This window comes from Octopus sinensis, linkage group LG19, assembly GCF_006345805.1.
Source record: "Octopus sinensis linkage group LG19, ASM634580v1, whole genome shotgun sequence".
In the NCBI taxonomy this organism is placed as follows: domain Eukaryota; kingdom Metazoa; phylum Mollusca; class Cephalopoda; order Octopoda; family Octopodidae; genus Octopus; species Octopus sinensis.
In genome coordinates, this window is record NC_043015.1 from 50,668,353 (window position 1) to 50,694,925 (window position 26,573).

General features: G+C 38.0%; 1 protein-coding gene and 1 long non-coding RNA gene across 2 annotated transcripts in view; both read right to left on the bottom strand.

Moving 5' to 3' along the window:
- Positions 1–26,573, bottom strand: part of LOC115222367 (LHFPL tetraspan subfamily member 6 protein-like) — a 465,692-nt gene that overhangs the window by 386,232 nt on the left and 52,887 nt on the right. The gene's annotated exons all lie outside the window — the stretch shown is intronic.
- On the bottom strand, positions 10,084–16,779 carry LOC118767088. Its single transcript, XR_005002983.1, has 3 exons — positions 16,769–16,779; positions 11,677–11,679; positions 10,084–10,217 (listed from the first exon to the last, which is right to left on the bottom strand). It is a non-coding gene; the product is annotated as an uncharacterized LOC118767088 (long non-coding RNA).

Genomic DNA, 26,573 nt, shown 5'->3' on the forward strand with positions numbered 1-26,573 from the left:
AAAGCACCACGTTATCTAACGTGTCCATTATTTCCTAAACCTTTGGCAGGCATCAGATCAACCTGTCAAATGCAAGGCTTATTTACTCTCTTTTTTAACTTGTTTCAGTCATCTGACTGCGGCCATGGTGGAGCACCGCCTTTAGTTGAGCAAATCGACCCCAGGACTTATTCTTTGGAAGCCTAGTACTTATTCTATCGGGCTCTGTTGCCGAACCGCTAAGTGACGGGGACGTAACTTGGCCAGTTTGAACATGAAACAGACAGAATATTTGGGCTGGATCTGACTAATCTAAATGCTAAAGAGTTAAGACAGTGAGGTGTGATTTAAGGCAATATTTGACTGCTCTTTCTAACAAATCAGTCAAGTTTCATAGTGGCTACCTTGCTACCTTGTTGGCTCATGTAAATAAAATAAAACTGGGATAATAGTTTGGTGAACCAAGTCTATGACACATTTTACCAATTCTAGTTGCTGTTATTTCATAACACATTATTAATAGTCTAAAGCAACGGTTCCCAAAGTGGGTAGTACTGCTCCCCTGGGGGCGGTGGAATGATCCAGGGGCACATTGAAGAAAAACAGGGCGATAATGGGGTAACCAAAATGGGGCAATGGATGTAAAAAACAAACAAACAAAATAAAGGGTTAATTAGGCCAAGTATTAGTTGTGAAATACTGTTGTTTTGAATTTACTGCAGAAATTGGTCTATGTCTGTGATGGTGAGTTGGGGCGGGGGTCACTAGGAATGTGGCCTAAGAACCAAGGGGACAGCAGCCTGAAAAATTTTGGGAACTACTGATCTAAAGAAAGCCATAAAAAGCCATGAACACCACACAGTCTCACTTTCTTCCAGTATTAATCAGAGTCATAGTGTTTGGCTATAGAAACTAAAAAAATAATAGCAGTTATGGTGACGAAGGTTTCAATTGATCCAATCAACAGAATAGCCTGCTCATGTAATTAACATGCAAGTGGCTGAGTGCTCCTCAGACACATGTATTTTAATGTAGTTCTCAGGGAGATTCAATGTCATACAGAGTGTGTCAAGGCTGGCCCTTTGAATTATAGATACAATTCATGGAGCACCGTGAAATAAAGTGTCTTGCTCAAGGACAGAACATACCACCTGGAATTGAACTGATGACCATATGGTCACAAGCCAAGTAACCTAACCACAAAGTCACATGCTTTCGGTATCTACTGCATGTTACTAATACCAAATAGTGATAAATACTGCGTAACTAAAATATAAATATATAGTGTTGTGTGTGTATGTGTGTGTCTCTGTGTGTGTCTGTGTCTGTGTCTGTGTGTGTCTGTGTCTGTGTGTGTATAATACAGTGGAAACATATAGAGCATAATAAGATGGAATCTAGTATATTGTGTACTTTCATGAAACTTTGTATATAACTGCAAGTATAGTATTAAATAAGCTAATACAATAGAACGAGAGATGGACAACCGATGATACATACAATGGCAAAACTACAGAGCAATAAAACCGAAATACATCACAAAAATTATTGCTGTATTACATAGTGATATAAAATATACAAGATAACTCCATTGTATCGCACAGCCAATAATAAAAAAAAAAGCAAAAAAAAGAAAGAAAACGTTAGAAAATAATGAAGAAAAGGGTACTTGGCTATGCTTATATTGGTTTCATCGCTTCACAAAACCAATTTTACAGAGAGATAGTAATATTATGTGTGTCTCATAACTAGTTTTTATTATTCTTGTTTTACAAAGTACAATGGACAAGATATTAAGGTGCTACACATACACACATAAACACACACACATACATGTCTGATATTGCATTAAAAAAAAGGGGGGGGGATATGTAACTAATTTGCAAAGATGTACACCACCATTCAGAGATGTGCTGGTTTTTTGAGGGGGTTTTTTTTCCTTTTTTCACCTTTTTTTTTCTTTTTTTAACAAATACAGCACTTTTTACTCTTCGGAAGTTGCAAGTTGCATAGCACCTCTGCCCAAGGCCATCTGATATAATTACTATTTTATATAATTCCTCCTCCTCCTCCTCCTCATCATCATCATCAACATCATCAATTGTCCACCTATACTACACCATTATGTTAAATGCTAAATCCATGCTCATCAGCATTCTCTACATTGTCCCTGAATTTAAATCAATCACAGACACAGGCACGGCTGTGTGGTGAGAAGCTCATTTCACAACCACATAGTTCTGGGATCATTACTCCTGCACGTCACCTTGAGCATGCATCTTCTACTATAACCCGAGGCTAACAAAAGATGGAAACTGAAAGAAGCCTGTGCCAGTGCCATATAAAAGCACCTGTGCACTAGGTGCTTTTAACAAAATAAGAGGAGCTCTCTGTGATAGCCACACAATTCTCTGAATCCATATCTTATATCGCAAATTTCCATGTGTGTATATTCCTTTATTTGTTTCAGTCATTTGACAGCGGCCATGCTGGAGCACTGCCTTTAGTCAAACAGATCGACCCCAGGACTTATTCTTTGTGAGCCTAGTACTTATCCTATCAGTGACTTTTGCCGAACCGCTAATGCTACAGGGATGTAAACACCCTAGCATCATATATATATGACAGGCTTCTTTCAGTTTCTGTCTACCAAATCCACTCACAAGGGTATGGTTGGCCTGAGGCTGTAGTAGAAGACACTTACCGAAGGTACCACATAGTGGGACTGAACCCAGAACCATGTGGTTGGGAAGCAAGCTTCTTACCACACAGCCACTTCTGTGCCTATATGTATGTATATGAGATATAAATCTGAGATTATCATATTTGTTCTTAGACCAAATATTCTGCTTAACCTTTTAGCATTCGTGTTATTCTATCATATGCAATGCTTTTTTATTCATATTGTTTTGAATTCATTATGTTATGGTTCCAGGTTCAGTCCCACAGCATGGCACTTTGGGCAAGTGTCTTCTACCAGACCCATGGGCTGACCAAAACCTTGTGAGTGGATTTGGTAGATGGAAACTTAAAAAAAAGCCCACATCTATACAAGTGTGTGTGTATGTGTGTGTGGTGTGTGTGTGTGTGTATGTGTATGTGTGTGTGTGTGTGTGTGTGTGTGTGTGTGTGTGTGTGTGTCCTCCATCACCACTTGACAGATGGATTTGGTTCGTCTATACGTCAGTAACTTAGTGGTTCAACAAAAGAGATGAATAGAATATGTACCAAGCTTTAAAAAAAATGCTGGTGTTGATTAGTTTGTCTCAAATCTCTTCAAGGCAGTGCCCCAGCTTGGCCACAGTCAAACGACTGAAACAGGCAAAATATAAAAGATATCTTGTAGCTTTGAGGTTTCAGTGATGTGATTGTTTATTTTTAGAATGACATTGTAGGGTCAGTGTGAGAAGCCTGATCAGGTCAGTTTGACCATAAAACAAGGAGAATATTTAGGCTTGATCTGGCCAGTTTGAATACTAAAGGGTTAACTCTTTAATATCCTGAAAATCTTTTCTACATCACATTTTCAATCCCAAATATTAACCATTATCAACTTCACTAGCGCAAGAGGACCAGCAAACATTGGACAACCACCTTTCCTCATCTAATTGAATAAATTCGGAAAAAATAAAGATGGCAAAGAAAGTTATCCTGACACACAAGACAGGTTCTTGTTCTGTTTCGTGTTTCAGTTGTTAACAAGGCCATCCAACTGTGAAAGCAACAGCTTCAAGGAAACAACCCATCGTCACACATGCAAAGATAGAAGAATGAACAGAGGTCATGTTATGCAAAGGATCCCTTCAGTCAGAATGTGAGAATTCTGTCAATGCCAGCTTTGAGGAATCGGAAAATTAGTGTTTACTGACATCACATGTTTGGTGCACAACTTTGCGGGAAAGAAACACAACATGGATAAAGGAGTCAAAGGGTGGATTCAGTGAATAATTTCAAGTAGAACTGAAGGGTTATCCAATTTCAAAAGTGAAAATAGAATCAGAAACAGTAGGAGACAACAAGTAAAAGAGGAACCCACTGTAAATAGATTAATAGAAATGCACAGAATTTTCAGATTATCAATGAAATAAATGGCTTTCTTTTGTGAACAGAATCTGAAAAACAAGTGAACAGTAACTGAAGGAAGAAGAAGAGAAGGTATGTTGTGTTGGACATGAAAGCTGTACCCTTTTTTTTTTTCATTGTGTAACAGGTATAATATATTTTACCTTTCTTTGTGCTTAATAAATGTGTGGAGTTAGAAGATATCATCTTTATCTCTACTACCACCACCACCACAACCAACAGTGCCACAACCACCACCACCACGACTAGCAGTACCACTGCCACAACTACCTCAACCAACAATACCACTGCCACAATCACTACCACCACGACTAACAGTACTACTAACAGTACAATTAACAATACCATTACCACAACCATCACAAAGACTAACAATGCCATTACCACTGCAACCACCACCACTACTACCAACACAACTAACAGTACCATCACCATCACCACCACCACCACTACCACCACCACCACTTGCAATACCACTACCTCCATTACCACTACTACTTCCACCGCTACAACCAACACAACTAACAGTACCACTACCACAACCACCACCTAGACTAGCAGAACCATTATTACTACTACCACCACTACTACCAACACAGCTAACAGTACCATCCCCATCACCACAATCACTACCACCACCAGTAATGCCACCACCTCTATTACCACCACTACTACCAACACAACTAACAGTACCACTACCACAACCACCATCTAGACTAGCAGTACCACTACTACCACCACCACCACAACTAGCAGTACCATTACCAACAGGCAGCAATACCATAACAGTCACTGCCACCAACACGGCAAGTGGTTCCATAACCACCACTACCACCACCACCACCACAACCACCACCACCACCATCACCACTACCACCAGCAATACCACCATGAGCAGCACTGCAAAAACTACCACCAGGAGTACCACTGCAACAATGACTACCACTGCCACCACCACCACCACCACCACCACCACCACCACCACCACCACCACCACCACCACTACTACTACTACTGCTGCTACTACTTAGAAGAGTCATTAGTCTTTATTAGATTTTATATCGATTGTTGTAGTGAAAAGTAATATTTCGTTATTTTTAAATTGGTCTGAATATACTTGTAAAATAAAATAAAATAAGGAAATAAATAAAGAAAGAAATAAAGAAATAAAAGTAATTTATTTTTCTTTTTAATGCAAATATTTTTATTTGCATAGAGAAGACATAAATAAACTCAATACTAACGAAATACCTAAATAATTATATAGAAAAGTTATCTCTTTCCATTTAGAGGGAAGAAAAGAGAAACGAAACGAAACGAAGAGGAGGCGAAAAGGGAAGAGCTAAAAGCAAAAGCCTTCCGATAATTTGAAGTCAATCAATTTGCCAGACATCGTCATCATCATCATCATCATTATCGTCGTCGTCGTCATCATCATCGTCATAATCATCATCAACATTGCCGTCATCATCGTCATCATCATCTTCATCATCATCATCAACATCAACATTGTTGTCGTCATCATCATTATCATCAACATCGTCATCAACATCGTCATTATGATGATGATGATGATCATCATCATCATCAACATCATCGTTGTTATCGTCATCATCGTCATCATCATCATCGTCATCATCAACATTGTCATCATCATCATCATCGTCATCATCATCATCATGGCTGCCATCATTGTTTTGATAATGGCCTTTGTGTATGGTGATAGACGGTTGCACACAGAAGCGCTGAGCACTTAAAGTGGATGGAAGATGCGGAGGAGGGAAACTGAGGAAGACATGTGATGTAGTATTGAAGACATTGAGCCCTTACGAGGGAAGTGATGGAGGACCGAGATATCTGATGCATTGCAGAATTGATGCTGATGCTGGTGCCATGTGAAAAGTACTGGTGTTAGTACCCCATAAAAAGCACCCAGTATACTCTAGAGAGTGGTTGGCATTAGGAAGGGCATCTAGCCATAGAAAGCATGCTAGAACAGACCAGACCTTACTGGCTCCAGTCAAACTGTCCAACCCACGCCAGCATGGAAAACGGATGTTAAATGATGATGATGATGATAATGATGATGATGATGATGATTTTTCCAAGCAAGCCTGGAATTTACTGAAGGAGATTCTTTTTCTTTTTTTATTGCTAAATCCTCTTCCTGTCACAAACCTTCACCTGATTCCAAGCAGGATAATTATTAACCTAGGGCAAAGCCCATCGAACCTAGGACTTATTCTTTGTAAGACTAGTACTTATTCTATCAGTCTCTTTTGCCGAACCGCTAAGTTACGGGGATGTAAACACACCAGCATCGGTTGTCAAGTGATGTCGGGGGGACAAACACAGACACACAGACATATAAACCCAAATATATATATACATTTATACGACGGGCTTCTTTCAGTTTCCGTCTACCAAATCCACACACAAGGCTTTGGTTGGCCCGAGGCTATAGTAGAAGACACTTGCCCAAGGTGCCACGCAGTGGGACTGAATCCGGAACCATTGGTTGGTAAGCAAGCTACTTACCACACAGCCACTACTGCACCTATAAAACTTAACCTGATTAATCCTTTATTTTGTTTGTTTGCTTTTTCTTTACATCCCCTGGCCCGTTTTGGTCACCCTATTATTGCCCCATTTTTCTTCAATGCACCCCTGGATCTTTCCACCACCCCCAGTGGGCCAGTTACCACCCACTTCGGGAACCACTGATCTAAGGTAATGCTCCAGCATGACCTCACCCAATGGTTGAAACAAATAAATACTAAAATAAATGAAATTCTGAGTCAACAAGGAAGACTCTATGTGGTCACATAGCTTGCTAGAAATACTAACCAAAGTTCCATCACACCACACCTTACTACTTCAAAGAAGGAAGGACACTGGTTAATAAAGGTAGTATTTAAATTTATGGTGTCTGAAAGGCGAAAAAAGGATGTTTTTAAATAGGACAAGACAAAGTCCTTGTTAAAACCATAAAACAAATACGAAAAGAAGAAGGATCATTATATTAGGAATGTCTTTGATCACAGAACTTCTCAAAGAAATCTGACCTGAGGCTAATCATCACCATTGTCAACAATAACAACAACAATATTATGAAGAATGTGAAAATGACTGAAGCAAAATTGTCTCCTCTTAAGAGACTGTTGTTTATGACAGCTTTATAATATGATACCAAGATCAGAGAATTCCAGAAATTCAGTGGTAAATGTGTGTAGATGGTGGAGGGCAGAGGGCGGGGTGTGGAGAAGAAGGAGAGAAGAAGGTGTGTAAGAATACATGGTAAGATGCTTGCTATACCTAACTTTGATTTAAATGAATAAATATGCAAAACCAGCCTGAAGAATAAACGTGGCATGAATTATAACCAAACCTTCTTCAGATGACACGGAGCAGGATGTGGACGCGATGCTTGTGTGTGTGCGTGTGTTTGTGTGTATGTGTGTGTGTGTGTGTGTAAGAAGACGTATGATGGTACAGTAACATTAACAGCTGAGAAACATGAACAGTAAATTGCAGAGGATGCACAGTTATTGGAGAAGAATCACTTCAGGTTGACTATGTAATGGTAATAATGCTAACGATATATTACAAAAGGTGAGCGCAGGTGAGTTGAATGGAAAATGTGTTAACCCTTTCGTGACAACATTTCTAATGAAATACAAAGCTTAAGTTTCAATTAGTTCTGGAAATAATCAAGTATTTCAAAGATTTGGTTTAGTAAGCAAGCTTGTACTTCATTCATCGGTATAATATATTAAACCAGTGTTTTGAATACAGATTAACAAAAGGTTCTTAAGATCGATGGAATTTCAATGGAGGGTTTTAATTTAGATATGAATATTCTAGATTAGGTAGGTTGTGTTAGAAAAACTATGGTGGTACCAGGTGGATTGGTTATCAAAAGAGTTAAGGTGTGTTTATGAAATTAATAAGTATTAAGAAATAAATAAACATGAAATAAAAAAAATCAATTTAATATACACTTGACTGACACTGTCTGCTATAAATATGAAGAACTGAAGCCATTTAATTATGTAAATAAGTGATGTGAATTAAAATTTTAAATTAAGTTATATGACATATCAGTTACTATATATCTGTGAGATTACACAGATACACACATATAGATTGTGTGTGTGTGTATGTGTATGTGTGTGTGTGTGTGTGTGTGGTGTGTGTGTGTGTAAGAAGACGTATGATGGTACAGTAACATTAACAGCTGAGAAACATGAACAGTAAATTGCAGAGGATGCACAGTTATTGGAGAAGAATCACTTCAGGTTGACTATGTAATGGTAATAATGCTAACGATATATTACAAAAGGTGAGCGCAGGTGAGTTGAATGGAAAATGTGTTAACCCTTTCGTGACAACATTTCTAATGAAATACAAAGCTTAAGTTTCAATTAGTTCTGGAAATAATCAAGTATTTCAAAGATTTGGTTTAGTAAGCAAGCTTGTACTTCATTCATCGGTATAATATATTAAACCAGTGTTTTGAATACAGATTAACAAAAGGTTCTTAAGATCGATGGAATTTCAATGGAGGGTTTTAATTTAGATATGAATATTCTAGATTAGGTAGGTTTGTGTTAGAAAAACTATGGGTGGTACCAGGTGGATTGGTTATCAAAAGAGTTAAGGTGTGTTTATGAAATTAATAAGTATTAAGAAATAAATAAACATGAAATAAAAAAAATCAATTTAATATACACTTGACTGACACTGTCTGCTATAAATATGAAGAACTGAAGCCATTTAATTATGTAAATAAGTGATGTGAATTAAAATTTTAAATTAAGTTATATGACATATCAGTTACTATATATCTGTGAGATTACACAGATACACACATATAGATTGTGTGTGTGTGTATGTGTATGTGTATGTGTGTGTGTGTGTGTGTGTGTGTATACTCACATACATGTATCTCTCTCTATCTCTCTCCCTCTATATATATACATACATACATATATATATATATATATATATACATACACACACACACATATCTTTAGTAGATCATAAATTCAAAAAAGAAGCGCACTCTAAGGTATAGGATAGCCATAACCATCTTTACCTAATTATATATATATATATATATATATATACACATATATACATACATATCTTGCTTAGATATTGTGATATTAATAATGTGGTGTAGAACTCAATACACATATGCTTCAGACCAAAGCATCAGTCAAGAACAGACCAGTAATAAGGAAGAAATAAATTACTATCTTATGAAATAAATTGTACTTTATGTTTGTGGCTCTGTCGAAGCTATAAGATGTTACTCAGGCACTCAACTATGAGTCCACAGCATCTTGTATCAGAAACAACTGTAAGCTAATGAAGTTCATAAGATAATCATTTATTTCTTCATCATCTCTTTATTTACATATACATATACATATATATATAAATACATATATAAATATATACACTGTGAAGGTGCATGTCTCAGTTGTTAGTGTTGGGCTCACAATCATGAGGTAGTGGGTTCAATTCTTGGACCATGCCGTGTGTTGTGTTCTTGAGCAAGACACTTTATTTCACGTTGCTCCAGTTCATTCAGCTGTAGAAATGAGTTGCAACATCACTGGTGCCTTTGCCTTTCCTTTGGATAACACTGGTGACATGGAGAAGGGAGGCTGGTATGCATGGGCAACTGCTGGTCTTCCATAAACAGCCATGCCCAGACTTGTGCCTCAAAGGGGAACTTTCTGAATGCAATCCCATGGTCATTCATGACCAAAATGGGATCTTTACCCTCTTTATATTAACACACACACACACACACACACACACACACACACACACACACATATATACGAGGGTGAGTCAAAAAGCAATGCCATTTTGTTTAGGACAGGTATAATTACCAACACAGGAACATGTATTATACATCAAAATGAAGCTGGTCCTCTGTGAATCACATCCCTACTCCTCAGCATAGTCACCATTTCTCTCAATAGCAATGTTCCACCTTCAAATGAGAACATGTATCCCTACTCCGTAAAATTCTGTTGACTGTTCTTTGAGCCACTTCTTCACTACAGTTTTCACTTCCTCATCACTGGAATAATGTTTGCTTCTCAAACCCTCTTCCATGGGGCCAAAGAGACGATAGTCTAGTGACGATGATAGTCCAGTGACAAGGAAGTGAAAACTGTAGTGAAGAAGTGGCTCAAAGAACAATCAACAGAATTTTACGGGGCAGGGATACATGCTCTCATTCGAAGGTGGAACATTGCTATTGAGAGAAACGGTGACTATGTTGAGAAGTAGGGATGTGATCCACAGAGGACGAGCTTCATTTTGATATATGATACATGTTCCTGTGTTGGTAATTATACCTGTCCTAAACAAAATGGCATTACTTTTTGACTCACCCTCATATAATAAAACTGAAAGACATTGATTTCCAGTATTCAGAGTTGCCCATTTACAATCATCGACAGGTAAACTGAGCCTGGTTGACACTTGCCCAAGGTGCCCACACGGTGGAACTGAACCCAGGACCATGGGATTAGGAAGCAAATTTCTTACCACACAGCCACAACAACACCTACATGACAAAACACATATAAATGAAGTCCTCTACTTCAAACAAAATATTGATTCTATCCAAAGATTGGCTTCGATAGATAGATCTTCATTACTTCAAGAAAAAGATATACGAACGTTATTGGAATCGGTCAGTTATATGTAGAATTATCATTCATTCAAAATTATTTAAATTTATGCATCTATTTTGCATAAGTTGTCGGAAACTGGACAGAAAACCCATCTACAACGGAACAATTATAATTAGATTGGAATTCAGAGATATGGTGTTCTTTATCTGGGAATCTCGTTTATTATTCAAATTTCGTGATTTATTACAGCTTCTGTAATAAGATAATAGATATTGCAATTGATAAGATATTTGCAAACAGCTTTGGGTAATAGTGAAAGCCATAAATATATCTCTTTAATGAGAAAATAAACGAACCTCTACACGGAGTCGTTTGATTTGACTTGCTAGAAAAAGCAGAGCTAGATAATTCTAAAATCATATCATATCTGAATAAAAAAATAAAGATAAAGAATAAAACAAAATGTACATCAGGCAATGTTATCCAAGCTGTATGGTGATGATGATGGGGAAAGAGAAGAGAAAGAGGGGGAAGAGGGAGAAGAGGAGGAAGGAGAGGAGATAGAGAAGAGGAGGAGATAGAAGAGGTAGAAGGGGAAGTAGGGGAGGAGGTAGGGGAGGAGGTAGAGGAGGAAGAGGAGGTAGAAGAGGAAGTAGACGAGGTAGAAGAGGAAGGAGAGGATGTAGAAGACGAGATAGAACAGGAGGTAGAGGAGATGGAAGAGAAGTAGAAGAGGAGGTAGAAAAGGAGGCAAAAGCATAGATAGAAGAGGAAGAATAGGAGATAGAGGAAGAAGAGGATGTAGAGGAAGAGAAAGAAGAAGAGCATCCATATATGATCAGATTCTATTTGTTCATTCTATACAAGTGAAATCTCTTGCCACAAGCGTTAAGGACTTTGAAATACAATTCAGAACTAAGCTGACAAATGGTCCCATATTTTTCATCATCACCTGCTAGATTTTTCCCCATATCCTTCAATCAAAGGGATTTTATTTTTGTCTAATTCACTGTTATTAGCAAAAGTTTCCACATCTCTGAATTTACTAATGAGTATTGCAAGTCCAGAATAATGTAATTACGAGCTATCAATTAACCCAATAATTTTAATTCTTCTAAATTTCCTGATATAATGTTGCTAATAACTAATTACAACATCCATCTTGAGCCAATTAAATATAAGACACTTTAAAGTGTTCTTATAAAATGAAGCAGCAAAAACAACGAAAAAAAACTAGATCCAGTCTCATACCAGGCAACAGGATTACCCTTAATCACTTGGATTATGAACAGGGATAAAACCAATAGAATGAAGAACACACAAAGACAAACCCAAAACAACATACAAACAAGTATGTAAACATCACAATAAACAATAATTTTAATCTAAATAGACAAACAACCCATCATTAGCTACTGTATTGGAAATCATTATGGTTTCGACACCAAGAGTTCCTATTATTCAATCCAACACTATCCACAGAGCTAAAAAATTGAAATGCTGCCCAAGAATTACAAGACATCATACACATATACTTGTACCTGTCATTCTTCTTCCATCAACACAAAACTTCATTTCTTAGAACATGTCTTTCACTTGTTTCAGTCATTTGACTGCAGTCATGCTGGGGCACCGCCTTTTAGAATGTTCAGTCGAACACATCGACCCAGTACATTCATTCTGTTAAACCTGGTACTCATTCTATCAGTCACTCTTGCTGAACTGCTAAGTTATGGGAAGGTAAACAAACCAACACCAGTTGTGAAGCAGTGGTGGGCATAAATACAGACACAAAGACACACATGTACACACACAAACACACACATATAGTCAATGAGCTTCTTTCAGTTTCCATCTACCAAATCCACTCACAAAGTTTTGGTTGGCCCAGGGCTAGGAAAAGGCATTCGCCCAAGGTGCCACACTGTAGGACTGAACCCAAAACCATGTGGTTGGGAAGCAAACTTCTTATCACACAACCAACCCAATCCTTTTAAACTGCATCCCTCAATATGTTCCTCTTCCACAAGTTCTTACACAATTAAAAAAAAAACATTAACCACATTAAAAGGACACGTTTAACCCTTTCAATACCAACCCGGCTGAAACCAGCTCTGGCTCTGTAGTACAAATGCTTTGTTTTCATAAGTTTTGAATTAAAATCTTCCACGAAACTTTAGTCACAATTTATGTTCCTAACACTAGCTTATTTTACTAAATTCTTTGTTATATTTAAAATTAATTGAAAGAAACACAGAGCATCTCAACAGAAATATGGTGACAAAAGGCTTAAAATATATAATCGAGAAACGATTCTTAACCCTTTCGGTACCAACCTGGCTGAAACCAGCTCTGGCTCTGTAGTACAAATGTCTTGTTTTCATAAGTTTTGAATTAAAATCTTAGTCGCAATTTATGTTCCTAACACTAGCTGAATGATAACTAAGTTGTTTTACTAAATTCTTTGTTATATTTAAAATTAATTGAAAGAATCACAGAGCATCTCAACGGAAATATGGTAACAAAAGGGTTAAAGTATATAATAGAGAAACGATTCTTAACCCTTTTGATACCAACCTGGATGAAACCGCCTCTGGCTCTGTAATATAAATGTCTTGTTTTCATAAGTTCCAAATTGAAATCTTCCACCAAACCTTTGTCACAATTTATGTTCCTAACACTAGCTGAATGATAACCAAGTTGTTTTATTAAATTCTTTGTTATATTTAAAATCAATTGAAAGAAACACAGAGCATCTCAACAGAAATATGGTAACAAAAGAGTTAAAATATATAATAGAGAAACTATTCTTGACTCTTTTGATACTATATCTGCTGAAATCAGTTCTGGCTCTGTAATATAAATGTCTTGTTTTCATAAGTTCCAAAGTAAATTCTTCCACCAAACCTTAGTCAGAATTTATATTCCTAACACTAGCAAGTTATTTTACTAAATTCTTTGTTATATTTAAAATTAATTGAAAGAAACACAGAGCATCTCAAAATAAATACGGTAACGAAAGGGTTATCAGGGTCTGTAAGAAGGGGTGCAGGAAGTACATTCTAAGTGAGTCTGGGAATTTATTTCGATGTCAAAAAATGTTTGCACATTTGGGTAAGCCGTGTGCCAAAATGAACTTAGTAGCGCCAAATAAGATTCTACAGTGTCTCTGATGTCTAGTATCAGTTTACGTTAAAATTCTCAGCAGTTAAATCATTCATAATTAAACAAGATTTTTGTTGCACATAAGACAGCTAATCAACACAGTCTCGTATTTTCTCTGATTACATTAAACAGATTACTTTTAAGATTTAATCAGTCATAATTTTCTTGGTTAACATTAAAGATGGAGCTCTCAGTCAAAACCACTACACTAAAAGCAAAAAGTTAAAAATCTCTTGGAAAATATTTAATGACAGATCTCACTCTAACAAGACAAAAGTTAATGATGATGATGGTGGTGGTGGTGGTGATGGTGATGATGATGATGATGATGATGATGATGATGATGATAAATACCCTGATGCGGTACCAGACAGTGGCTCTCATGGCTTCTGATCTTAACTGATTGTAAGTGTTATCATGTACATTGTTTTGTCTTGGTATAAAAGATGGGCTACAGCAAATATTCTGCTCAATACCACAGATTTGCTTGTCAGTTGCTTCACCTTAACCAGTCGGGCATGTACCTTAGTGACTGAAATATGTGCATCTTTGATGATGATGAGGAAGTTGTGGCGAAAGAGTCAGCAGAAGTTTCACCAGAGCCGCGTGGAGCTTAGGTGTTTCGCTCATAAACAAGCACATCGCCCGGTCTGAGATTCGAACCCGCAATCCCTCGACCACGAGTCTGCTGCTCTAACCACTAGGCCATGTGCCTCCTAGAAATGAGTTCCGACATCACTGGTGCCAAGATGTATCAGCCTTTGTCTTTCCTTTGGATAACATCAGTGGCATGGAGAGGGGATGCTGGTATCCATTGGTGACTGCTGGTCTTCCCAGACTTGTGCCTCAGAGGCGAACTTTAAAGGTGCAATCCCGTGGTCATTCATGACCGAAGGGAGTCTTTATTTTTAACAAGGATAAAGTTATTTTATTTAATATTGTAGTGACTTCTGTTTCTTTTTCAAAGGTTAGCATGTAGGATTTCTGGTTTATTGCCACCATTAATATATCCAACACTCTCACTCTTTCCTCCTGCATCTTGCAGCTCACCAGCGATGGACTGGCGTCCCATCCAGGTGGGAAACCTATACGCCAAGAAACCGGGAAACCGGCCCTTATGAGCCAGGCATGGCTCGAGAAGGAACAACCAAAAACTCATTTCTACAGCTGAGTGAACTGGAACAACATGAAATAAAGTGTGTTGCTCAAGAACACAACACATAGTCTGGTCTTGGAATTGAACTCACAACCTTATGACTGTGAGCCTGACACTGAGCCCATTTTATATGACTTAATATTTTATACTTAAGTGCTGACATGACGGTGTAGAAAGAGGTTTGCTTCTCAGCCATGTGGTTTCTGGTTGAATCCCACTACATAGAACCTTGTACATGTGTCTTCTACTATAGCCCTGGGCTGCCTTGTGAACAGATTTGATGGAAACAGAAAGAAGCCTGTCATTATATATGTGTGTTCTTGACAACCAATGTTGGTTTGTTTGTGTTCCTGTAGCTTAACAGTTCAGCAAGAGACAAAATATGAACCAGATATAAAAATAACTACTGGGATTAATTTGTTCAACTAAACCCTTGAAGGTGGTGCCCCAGGGTGGCCACAGTCCAATGACTGAAAGAAGTTAAAAAACAATAAATAAATGATATATATTTCATACTTAAAAACCAGAAAGAAAAAAGACATAGCAATATAGGTGCAGGAGTGGCTGTGTGGTAAGTAGCTTGCTTACCAACCACATGGTTTCGGGTTCAGTCCCACTCCGTGGCACCTTGGGCAAGTGTCTTTTACTGTAGCCTCGGGCCGACCAATGCCTTGTGAGTGGATTTGGTAGACGGAAACCGAAAGAAGCCCATCGTATATATATATATATATATGTATATGTTTGTGTGTCTGTGTTTGTCCCCCCAACGTCGTTTGACAACCGATGCTGGTGTGTCTACGTCCCTGTAACTTAGCGGTTCGGCAAAAGAGACCGATAGATTAAGTACTAGGCTTACTAAAAATAAGTCCTGGAGTCGATTTGCTCAACTAAAGGCGGTGCTCCAGCATGGTCGCAGTTAAATGACTGAAACAAGTAAAATAAAAGAGTAAAGAGTAAAGAGAGATATCACAGTAAAGTTCTTTGAAATTTTTTTTTTTTTTATGTTGATCATGTTTGTATTTTATCAATATTCTGGTTTTGTCTGTACTTTCTTTTGAGATTACGGCAACATGAAGGATCATCCATAAAACAGTCAGTGGGTCAGAAGATAATATAAATATTCTAGCCTCAACTGAAATAAACTTTATGTCTAGACACCAAGATGTTAGAAAATAGCAACCTACTGCTGTCACATCAATCTTTCTCTACATCACCCTCTGGTCACTGCTATATATTACACTGTATGCCATTTGAGATGTCTACATCAAAATGTAAAGTACAAAGCAATACATAAAAAGTGTGATTGAGCCGATGCAGAAAGGGGAATCTCAGTAGTCGCTCGACCTGGTAACAATAGCAGCCAAATCTCCCCCAAATTAACCTTTTAGCATTCAGATTACTCCCATTAACTGTAATGCTTATTTATTCACATTGTTTTGAATTAATTCTGTGTTATCTCCTAGCTTTGAGATTTCAAAGAGGTTGTTGTTTATCCTTAGAATGGCATTGTAGGGTAGGCATAAATTGCTGGATCTGGCCAGTTTTAGCATAAAGCAGGTAGAATATTAGGGACCATTTGAATGTCAAAGTGGTAACCTTACAAAATATAAATTTGAAAAGGGATGGCACAGGGGAAAATGGAGTTGTTGATAAACAATGTTTGAGAGAAGGATGGATTGGCCATGGTTGGAATACTTTATATCATAGGTCTTCTTGTATTGACAAGGAGCTAAATGACAACTGAGGGGATGTATATATACTAGAAAAACTGCCGAAGACGTGTGGCCTAGTGTTTTGGGTAGGGAGTTAGATTCAAGATCATAAGGCCATGGTTTTGATTCCTAGATTGAGTGGCACATTGTGTCTTTGAGCAAGGCACTTCATTGACCATTGCTCCTATCTATTCAGTTGAAATCAAGCACCAGTATTTCGCTGGTACTCATTTTCAGCTCTCTCTCTCTCTCTCCCTCCAGCTGTTATATCTACAACGTTCAACCAAGTAATTAGACGACAGGGCAAAGAGAGTGTCTAGGTCGGCTCACAAAACATGGTACATGTTACCAAATCATATTCACATGATTTGCTCGACTAAAGGCAATGCTCCAGCATGGTCGCAGTCAAATGACTGAAACAAATAAAAGAGTAAAAGAGCAAAAGAGTTTATAAATTAGTAAAATACAAAATATCTATTTACACATAAAAACAGGGGTGGGGGTACTGAGGGTATTATGTGAACATGAGTGGTGGTGGGGGGGGCAAAATGTTTGAGAACCTCTGGTATAGATGAATAAGAAGTAGAAATTAATTCTAATGGGATTCATGCCTAGAAAAAGTGTCAAAGGGAACTGGATACTGTAATATATACAGACACCACCAAGCTCCATCACCCTAGACTATTCAGATATCGATGTCTTTTGATAAGGTAGAAAGACAGTTTTTGTAAAAGAGAGAAAGAGGTTGAATATGGACGAATGGAAGTGAAGGTCAACAATGATGGAGCTTTCCGACACTATTCAAATATCAATTTCTCCCAATGAGGTGAAGGCCATCTTTTGTAGAAGGAACGTGTAGTCAAAGATCACATTTTAATCACTGCCCCCACCACCACCACCACCACCACTCCCTCTCTCTCTCTCCTTCCTTCCACACATCTCTCTCTGCCTTTTGTATCACTGCTGCTACTATGGCCTCTTCAGCACTAGCTGGTCTCATATGGCCTCAGGCCCAAGCACCCCCTCTTCACTCATTCCTCCTCCTCCTCCCCCTCTTAGTCACATTGTGTCTACCGTCACAGAGCTTCTTAAGCTAAATGCTAACCAAGCCCTGCCTTTCTAGAAGAGAGTCAAACAACTGAAATGCTCGACTTTTAACAGTAAAATTAACCCTTTCGATACCAACCCGGCTGAAACCACCTCTGGCTCTGTAGTACAAATGTTTTGCTTTCATAAGTCCCAAATTAAAATCTTCCACCAAAATTTAGTCACAATTAATGTTCCTAACACTAGCTTAATGATAACTAAGTTATTTTACTAAATTCTTTGTTATATTTAAAATAATTGAGAGGAAAACAAAGCATCTCAAAATAAATACAGTAACAGAAGGGTTAAACCACAGTCTGAGAGGGCATGCAAAAAGCTATGGACACAGCTCCTTTCTCCGGACCAAACCAACAAAGGGGAAAAATGAAATCAACAATAGGTGCAGCAAGTATGACTGTGTGGTTAAGAAGCTCACTTTGGAACCACACGGTTTGGGGTTCAGTCCCACAGTGCAGCACCTTGAGCAATTGTCTTCTACTTATAGCCCCAGGCCAAGCAATGCCTTACAAGTGAATTTGGTAGCTTGTCGTATATACATGTTTGTCCTCCACACCAAGTAACAACTGATGTTGGTTTGTTTACATCCCCCTAATTTAGCAGTTTGGCAAAAGCGACTGGAAGATAAGTATCAGACTTAAAAGTTCTAGAACTGATTTGTTTGACTAAACCCTTTAAGCAGTGAAACAAAAGAAAAAATATGTGCCCCACCCCTACCCCACCCATACAATGTGTGGCCCTGTGCCAATTTAAATACTCTCTCTTTTTACTCTTTTACATGTTTCAGTCATTTGACTGTAGCCATGCTGGAGCACCGCCTTTAGTCGAGCAAATCGACCCCAGGACTTATTCTTTGTAAGCCTAGTACTTATTCTATTGGTCTCTTTTGCTGAACCACTAAGTTACAGGTACGTAAACACTCTCCTTCTGGTCCAGGTCTGCAGCCTGGTGCTTGGGGACCCCAGCTTTACATCACTGTTGTTGTTAAGCTGAGTAAAGGCATGAATGTCACTAAATCTTATGAACTTCTCTCAACAAAAAAAAAGAAGATATTCTTTCAGTTTATGACCACAAATTCAAAGCAGAAATTAGCATTGAAATTTTGGGAGAAATTTCTTTTTCAGAATCAAAGACACCATATTTTCAGATGTTGAATTCCCACCTATCCCGAACAAAAAAATTCAAAAATACAAGTTAAACGCAACAAAATGAGGTTTGGTTTAAAAAAAAAAAAAAATTAACTACTTTTTCCTTTTTTTTTTCCGTTTTTCAAAAGCGTAATTTCCATTATTGAAAACATAGGAATCCAAAGAAATTTTTGAGAAAAGAATGACAAAAAAAAACAGAAAAAAAAAAAAACCGGATGAAATGTGGTGCCTATTTGACAAATACATTTAGACTTTGGTTAATTGAGTCAATACCTCAACTCACTCCAGTAATAGGTTCCAAGACGTGTGACTTAACTCAAAAATTGATGGTAACACAGAAAAACATTTTTAAACATTTATTAGCATAAATCTAAACGGTTTGTACATATTTTCACATGTATTTTATTAGATTTTTTACTTTAGTGTTGTTTTTTTTTAGGTGTTTTTCCTCTTTTTAAAAAGTTTTATGCTTTTAAATATGTTTGCCAACACTGATGCACAGATGGATAAACCGATTGAAGTTGAGGCTTATTTTTTTTCCATCACCACCACCACCACCACCACCACCACCACCACCACCACCACCATCACCATCATCATCATCTAATGGTTGTTTACCATTATGTAAATGGTATCTGTGCCGGTAGCACATAAAAAGCACCCATAAAAAGCACACTCTCAGAGTGGTTGGCATTAAGAAGACCATCCAGCTGTAGAAACCCTGCCAAATCAGATTAGAACCAGGTGCAGCCCTCCAGCTTACCTGTTCCAGTTAAGCCGTCTAACCCATGCCAGCAGGGAAAGCAGATGTTGAATAAAAAATTAAACGATGCAAGTAAACAAGAATTTTAATCTATTGTTGTCATTTTCACAAATCAAACAAAACAACAAACACAATAACAGCTTTTTAGAATTTTTTTTTTTTTGCCATTAATTAGCAGACTTTTCGTTAACTATTCACTTAAACATATAGTTGTTCACTAACATATTTAAAAAAAAATCTTTTTTTTTTGAATTTCAGTCTTGTAATTAAAATACAAAGATAACAAAGAAGTGACATTCATAGCTTTTCCAAGTACATGAACGATGTGAGTGAAATAGTTCCAAAAACCAATTAAAATGACAGACACATCCAAAAATCACAGCATGAAATAATAATATAAAATAATTGGAAATTGCAGCTGGATACCAGTGCCGGTGGTACGTAAGAGAACCATTGCCAGCACCGCCCCGACTGGCCTCGTGCCGGTGGCACATAAAAAGCACCATCCGATTGTGGCCGTTGCCAGCCTTGCCTGGCCCCCGTGCCAGTGGCACGTAAAAAGCACCATCTGATCGTGGCCGTTTGCCAGCCTCATCTGGCACCTGTGCCGGTGACACATAAAAAGCACCTACTACACTCACGGAGTGGTTGGCGTCAGGAAGGGCATCCAGCCGTAGAAACATTGCCAGATCAGACTGGGCCTGGTGCAGCCTTCTGGCTTCCCAGACCCCAGTTGAACCGTCCAACCCATGCTAGCATGGAAAGCGGATGCTAAACGAAGATGATGATGATGATGATAATTAACAATATAACTCTAATAATGATTTCAAATTTTGGCGCAAGGCCAGCAGATTTGGAAGAGGAGCTAAGTCAATTAAATCAAGCCCTGTGCTCATCTGGCACTTATTTTATTGGTTCTGAAAGGAACAAAAGCAAAGCTGGACCTCACAGAATTTGAACTCACGACATAAAGACGGACAAAATGCCACCAAGCATTTTACCTGGCGTGCTAACGATTCTGCCGGCTTGCCCCTTGGATGTAACTCTACTAATGCACGAAAGAACAGCCATCCTTTTTAAAACCAGGTAACCTCACACAAAATGAGTCCACTCTGGTGTTCGGAAGGGCATCCAGCCGTAAAAAAAAACCTGCCAAAACTGACACAGAAGCCTGGTGCAGTCTTCTGCTTGACCCCATCCTGTCAAAGCATCCAACCCATGCTAGCATGGAGGGCAGATGTTAAACGATGATGACGATGACGATGATGATGATTATGCCTAAACCACATTCAACCGATATAAAACTTAGCATCAAACACTTCAAAGAAATGATAATTCTTTCTGCTTCAGACACAAGGCCTGAAATTTATGTGGAAGGGCCCTGCCAATTGCATTGACCCCAGTGCCTGACTGATACTCAATTTATTGATTTTGAAGAGGAAAAAGGGCAAAGCCAGCTTTGGTGTCATTTGAACTCAAAATCTAATGAGTTGGAAAAAATTCTGCTGAGTACGTTATCCAGCATTTGTTTACTTTTTTTTTACTACGGTCATGCTGGAGCACTGCCTTAAGGGTTTTTTTAGTCGAAAAAAATTGACCCCAGGACTTATTCTATTGCTCTCTTTTACTGAAGTTACAGAGACATAAGTACACCAGTGATGATGGGGGGACAAACATAGACACAAAAACAAACACACACATACATATATATATATATATATATATATATATATGATGGGCTTCTTTCAGTTTCTGTCTACCAAATCCACTCACTAAGCTTCAGTCAGCAGGAAGCTGTAGTAGAAGACACTTGCCCAAGATGCCATGCAGTGGAACTGAACCCAGAACCATGTGGTTGGGAAGCAAGCTTCTTACCACACAGCCACACATGCTAATGATTCTGCCAACACACGGGTTTCTGATGGGAGCACAAGGCCAGCAATTTTGAAGTGAAACGGTTAATCAATACCAATCAACAACTGCAACAAACACGCTGTACTCCCTATCACAAATAACCTCAAATTATAGGCAAACATACAGTCTAGGGTCCAAAAAGTGAAAGTAAATTGCAAGAGAAACTGTAAGTGAGTGTAACATCCCATCATTTTATTATTTTTATGAAACATGAAAATAATGCATAGAACATTCACACAGCTTTTACACAGTTTCTGAACCTATTTTGTTGCGTATGCTCATAGGTACGATGTAAATAACACATCACTCATCCTTCATTGTCATCCAAGTTTCTTTTTACCAAGTATCCACCATCCTTTGACAAATTGTGTATGGATGCTCTCATAACTGGATTAACAAAATCTAAAGAATATGCGACATATATAATTGTGAACCAAATTAACATAGAAAGCCTGCCACAGGGTATCAGATGTGTCCCTGGCAATAACCATTGCATTACAATGGACCAAATTGTTCACGTGTATGACTAGGGATCTCAATCAAGCAGCATTTTCTGGTATCCCTTTCTGTTTCATCAAACACCCAATTTCCTTTATGGCATTCCCTGGTGATATTTTCCATGCATGTATTTATGAAATTAAGCTGTCACTTCTGGCACAATTTACTCTCACTAATTGCAGATTAACAAAGTAACGCACTCGCATTACAGCACCAAGTGAACCAATAATCCACAAAGTTTAAAAATCACTACAGAGTAATTAACATCATCATCGTTAAAAACAATGAAGATCATACCATTCCCCATGTTACAAAAAAACAACCCCAAATAATGTGACTACTTTGTAAAACCATCCAAACAAACAATAAACCTAGTCAATAATGATAGTGTACTATAGGGTGTCCCAAAAGTCACTGAGGGGTTTCAATTTTTAATAACTTCCTTGATTTTACAAATAAATGCATGAAATTTTGATACAATATAAAGGACATAATGGAAATTAATATGCACAAGTCAAATTTTGTAACGCCACTACATCACATATGAAAAATGGCATCACTTAAATGGCACCCATCTTTGGCTTCACATGCCCATGCTCTTTCCGAAAGTTGCACCTTAACACCCTCAAGAGTTTCAGACCCCACTTCTCTGATTTCTCTAGTGATGTTCTTCAGTTGCACCAGGGTCTTCGGTAACATAAGCCCTCTCTTTCAGGTATCCTCACGAGAAAAAATCCGAGCTAGGCCAGTTGACATTGCCATACTAAGAGATTATTCTCTCTCCAAAGCATTGCCATAGCAACTGCATTGTTTGTTTAGCAGTATAAGCAGTCTCCCCATCTTGCTGGAACCATGTGTGGGGTCTGCTTTGAATGGCCTTCACGTTCCCCAGACTTGACTAGCCCAGATTTTTTTCTTGTGGGAGGGGGGATACCTGAAAGAGAGGGTTTATGTCAACAAACTGGAGACTCTGGTGCAACTGAAGGGGAACATCAAGAGAGTAATCACAGAAGTGGGGTCTGAAACTCTCGAGGGTGTTATGGTGCAAGTTTTGGAAAGAGCACGGGCATGTGAAACCGAAAATGGCTGTTATTTAAGTGATGTCGTTTTTCATATGTGATGTGGTGGTGTTGCAAAATCTGACTCGTGCATATTAATTTCCATTATGTCCTTTATATTGTATCAAAATTTCATGCATTTATTTGTAAAGTTAAGGAAGTTATTAAAAATTGAAACCCATCAGAGACTTTTGGGACGTCCTGTCAATTATGATGATGAGAGTTCCAGTTAATCCAATCATCAGAACAGCCTGCTCATGCAATTAATGTGTTCTACAGACACATGTACCTTAATGTAGTTCTCAGGGGAATTCAGCATGACGCAGAATGTGCCAAGGCTGGTTCTTTGGAAATACAGGAACAACTCATTTTTGCCAGCTGAGTGGACTGCAGCAATGAGAAATAAAGAGTCTTGCACCACTGGGAATTGAACTCACAACCTTACGATCATGAGCTGAATACCCTAACCACTAAGCCGTACACCTTATGTACAATATATAACAGTTTGTACATAGACTGCTTCCATAGCGAAGGATTTAAGAAGCACAAAAGAAGCAGCATTTGAACAATGTTCAGCAACAACGCTTTAACCCTTTCGTTACTAACCTGGATGAAACTGCCTCAGGTTCTGTAGTACAAATGTCTTGTTTTCATAAGTTTTGAATTAAATTCTTCCAACAAACTTCAGTCACAATTTATGTTCCTAACACTAGCTGAATAATAACTAAGTTATTTTACTAAATTCTTTGTTATATTAAAAATTAATTGAAAGAAACACAAAGCACCTCAACAGAAATATGGTAATGAAAGGGTTAAAATATATAATAGAGAAAGAATTCTTAACCCTTTTGATACCAACCTGGCTGAAACCAGCGCTGGCTCTAGTACAAATGTCTTGTTTTCATAAGTTTTGTATTAAAATTTTCCACCAAACCTTAGTACCAATTTATGTTCCTAACACTAGCTTAATGATAACCAAGTTATTTTACTAAACTCTTTGTTATATTTAAAATTAATTGAAAGTACCACAGTAACAACAGAAATATGGTAACAAAAGGGTTCATACCAACAGAAGATTTGTAATGTAAAGAACTAGATAAACAAATCTGGCACAGGAGTGGCTGTGGTATGTAGCTTGCTTATCAACCACATGGTCCAGGGTTCAGTCCCACTGCATGGCACCTTGGGCAAGTGTCTTCTGTTATAGCCTCGGGCTGAGCAAAACCTTGTGAGTTGGTTTGGTAGATGGAAACTGAAAGAAGCCCGTCATATATATATGTGTGAGCGTGTGTGTGTTTGTTTGTCCCCCCACCATCGCTTGACATATGAGGCTGGTGTGTTTACATCCCCGTGAGTTAGCATTTCGGCAGAAAAGGCCGGTAGGATAAATAAATACTAGGCTTACAAAGAATAAGTTCTGGGGTTGATTTGTTCGACAAAAGGCAGTGCTGCAGCATGGCCACAGTCAAATGACTGAAACAAACAACAGAATAAAAGACTATATACCTTTTAAAGTATTGGCTTATGGTAACAGCAAAGTTATGCTGTGGTAAGTTAGTCAGCCACGTGAAAAAAGAAACCAGAATACTCTTATTTACTCATGCGCAAATTGCATCCCTAATTTAGTATTAAATCTTGATACAAAATGTTTTTCCTTCATGTTCAGACTTGTTTTTTGCAGATGAAATTAAATATAAACAAGTACGACTTATGCACCAGTAAATACGGTAAATTACTTTGGTTTGGTATTGCAGGTGTGTACATTAAAAATCAGGTGTTGTATTCAGGGAGAATATTTTTTATCGTTTATTTGTTTCAGTCAGTAGATTGCGATCATGCTGGGGCACCACAATGACTTTTTAGTCAAATGAATTGACCCCAGTTCTTTTATTTTTTTTATTATTTTTTCTTTAAGCCTGGTACTTATTCTATCAGTCTCTTTTGGCAGACTGCTAAGTTATGGGATGTAAACAAACCAACACTGGGTTTCAAGCAATGGTGGGGGACAAACACAGACACAAAGACACACACACACACACACACATATATATATATCAGGTGTTTTTTTTTGGTTTCCTTCAACCAAATCCACTCGCAGGGCTTTGGTTGGCCCAAGTATATAGTAAAAGACAATTGCACAAGGTGCCACACCGTGGGACTGAGCCTGGAACCATGTGAGAACTAAGTTAGATTGAGATTTGGTATATTCTTTTCTACTCTAGGCACAAGGCCTGAAATTTTTGGGGAGGGAGGGGCAGTCAATTAGATCGACCCCAGTACGCAACTGGTACTTAATTTATCGACCCCGAAAGGATGAAAGGCAGAGTCGACCTCAGCGGAATTTGAACTCGGGATGTATAAAGACAGGCGAAATACCACTAAGTATTTTGCCTGGCGTGCTAACATTTCTGCCAGCTCGCCGTCTTAGAAATCTGGTATATTAGAGAATAGCAATCTTGTGGATCACACTTCATCGTTTGGCTGACAGCATATTGTAAGACTGGTCAATTTGAGTTCACCTGGGGTTATACGGCAGCTGGAATCACCCACCTCACCTACAGGGAAGAGGTTACCTAAAGAACAAGTGATTTCATGATTTCAAACAGTTTTGATGATCAGATTTGTTCAGAACACATCAAAACATCAAAAGCCAAAAGAAAAAAAAAACATATTCCGCCTTCAAAGTAACATAGTGTAATCGTAAAAAAATTATCCAGCCTTTATTTTGTTCTCTTTTTCTCCCTCTAAATTCTTAAATGTCTAGCAAAAGTTTTTGGATCGACTGCTATTTCAGTGTCTTAAGGTCAACAAACCATTAAAAGAGATTAAGAATTCCAGTGCCATTAACTACTTAAACGACCATACATTATTTCTTTTGTTTGGTCTGCTCCTTTTATATTTGTCAGAAGCCAAAACATTTTCCAAAGAACAGATTTCATATAATTATAACATTATTCTTATGAGATTAACATCAAAAGTTTATATGGCATAAGATTCTACAAAGTTAGTTCTTGGACAAAGTAAAATTTTTTTTACTTTAACAAGATTCCATGATGCAAGACAAAAGACAGAAACTAAAATAACTGTTGTTTATTTGTTTGTTTGTTTGTTTAGTCAAAAATTTTTCAATTTTGATAGATTTTTCTTGTTTTCAAAATATTTTGGCAATTTAGGCAGAGGAGTGGCTGTGTGGTAAGTTGCTTGCTTACGAACCACATGGTTCCGGGTTCAGTCCCACCGCGTGGCACCTTGGGCAAGTGTCTTCTATAGCCTCGGGCTGACCAAAGCCTTGTGAGTGGATTTGGTAGACGGAAACTGAAAGAAGCCCGTA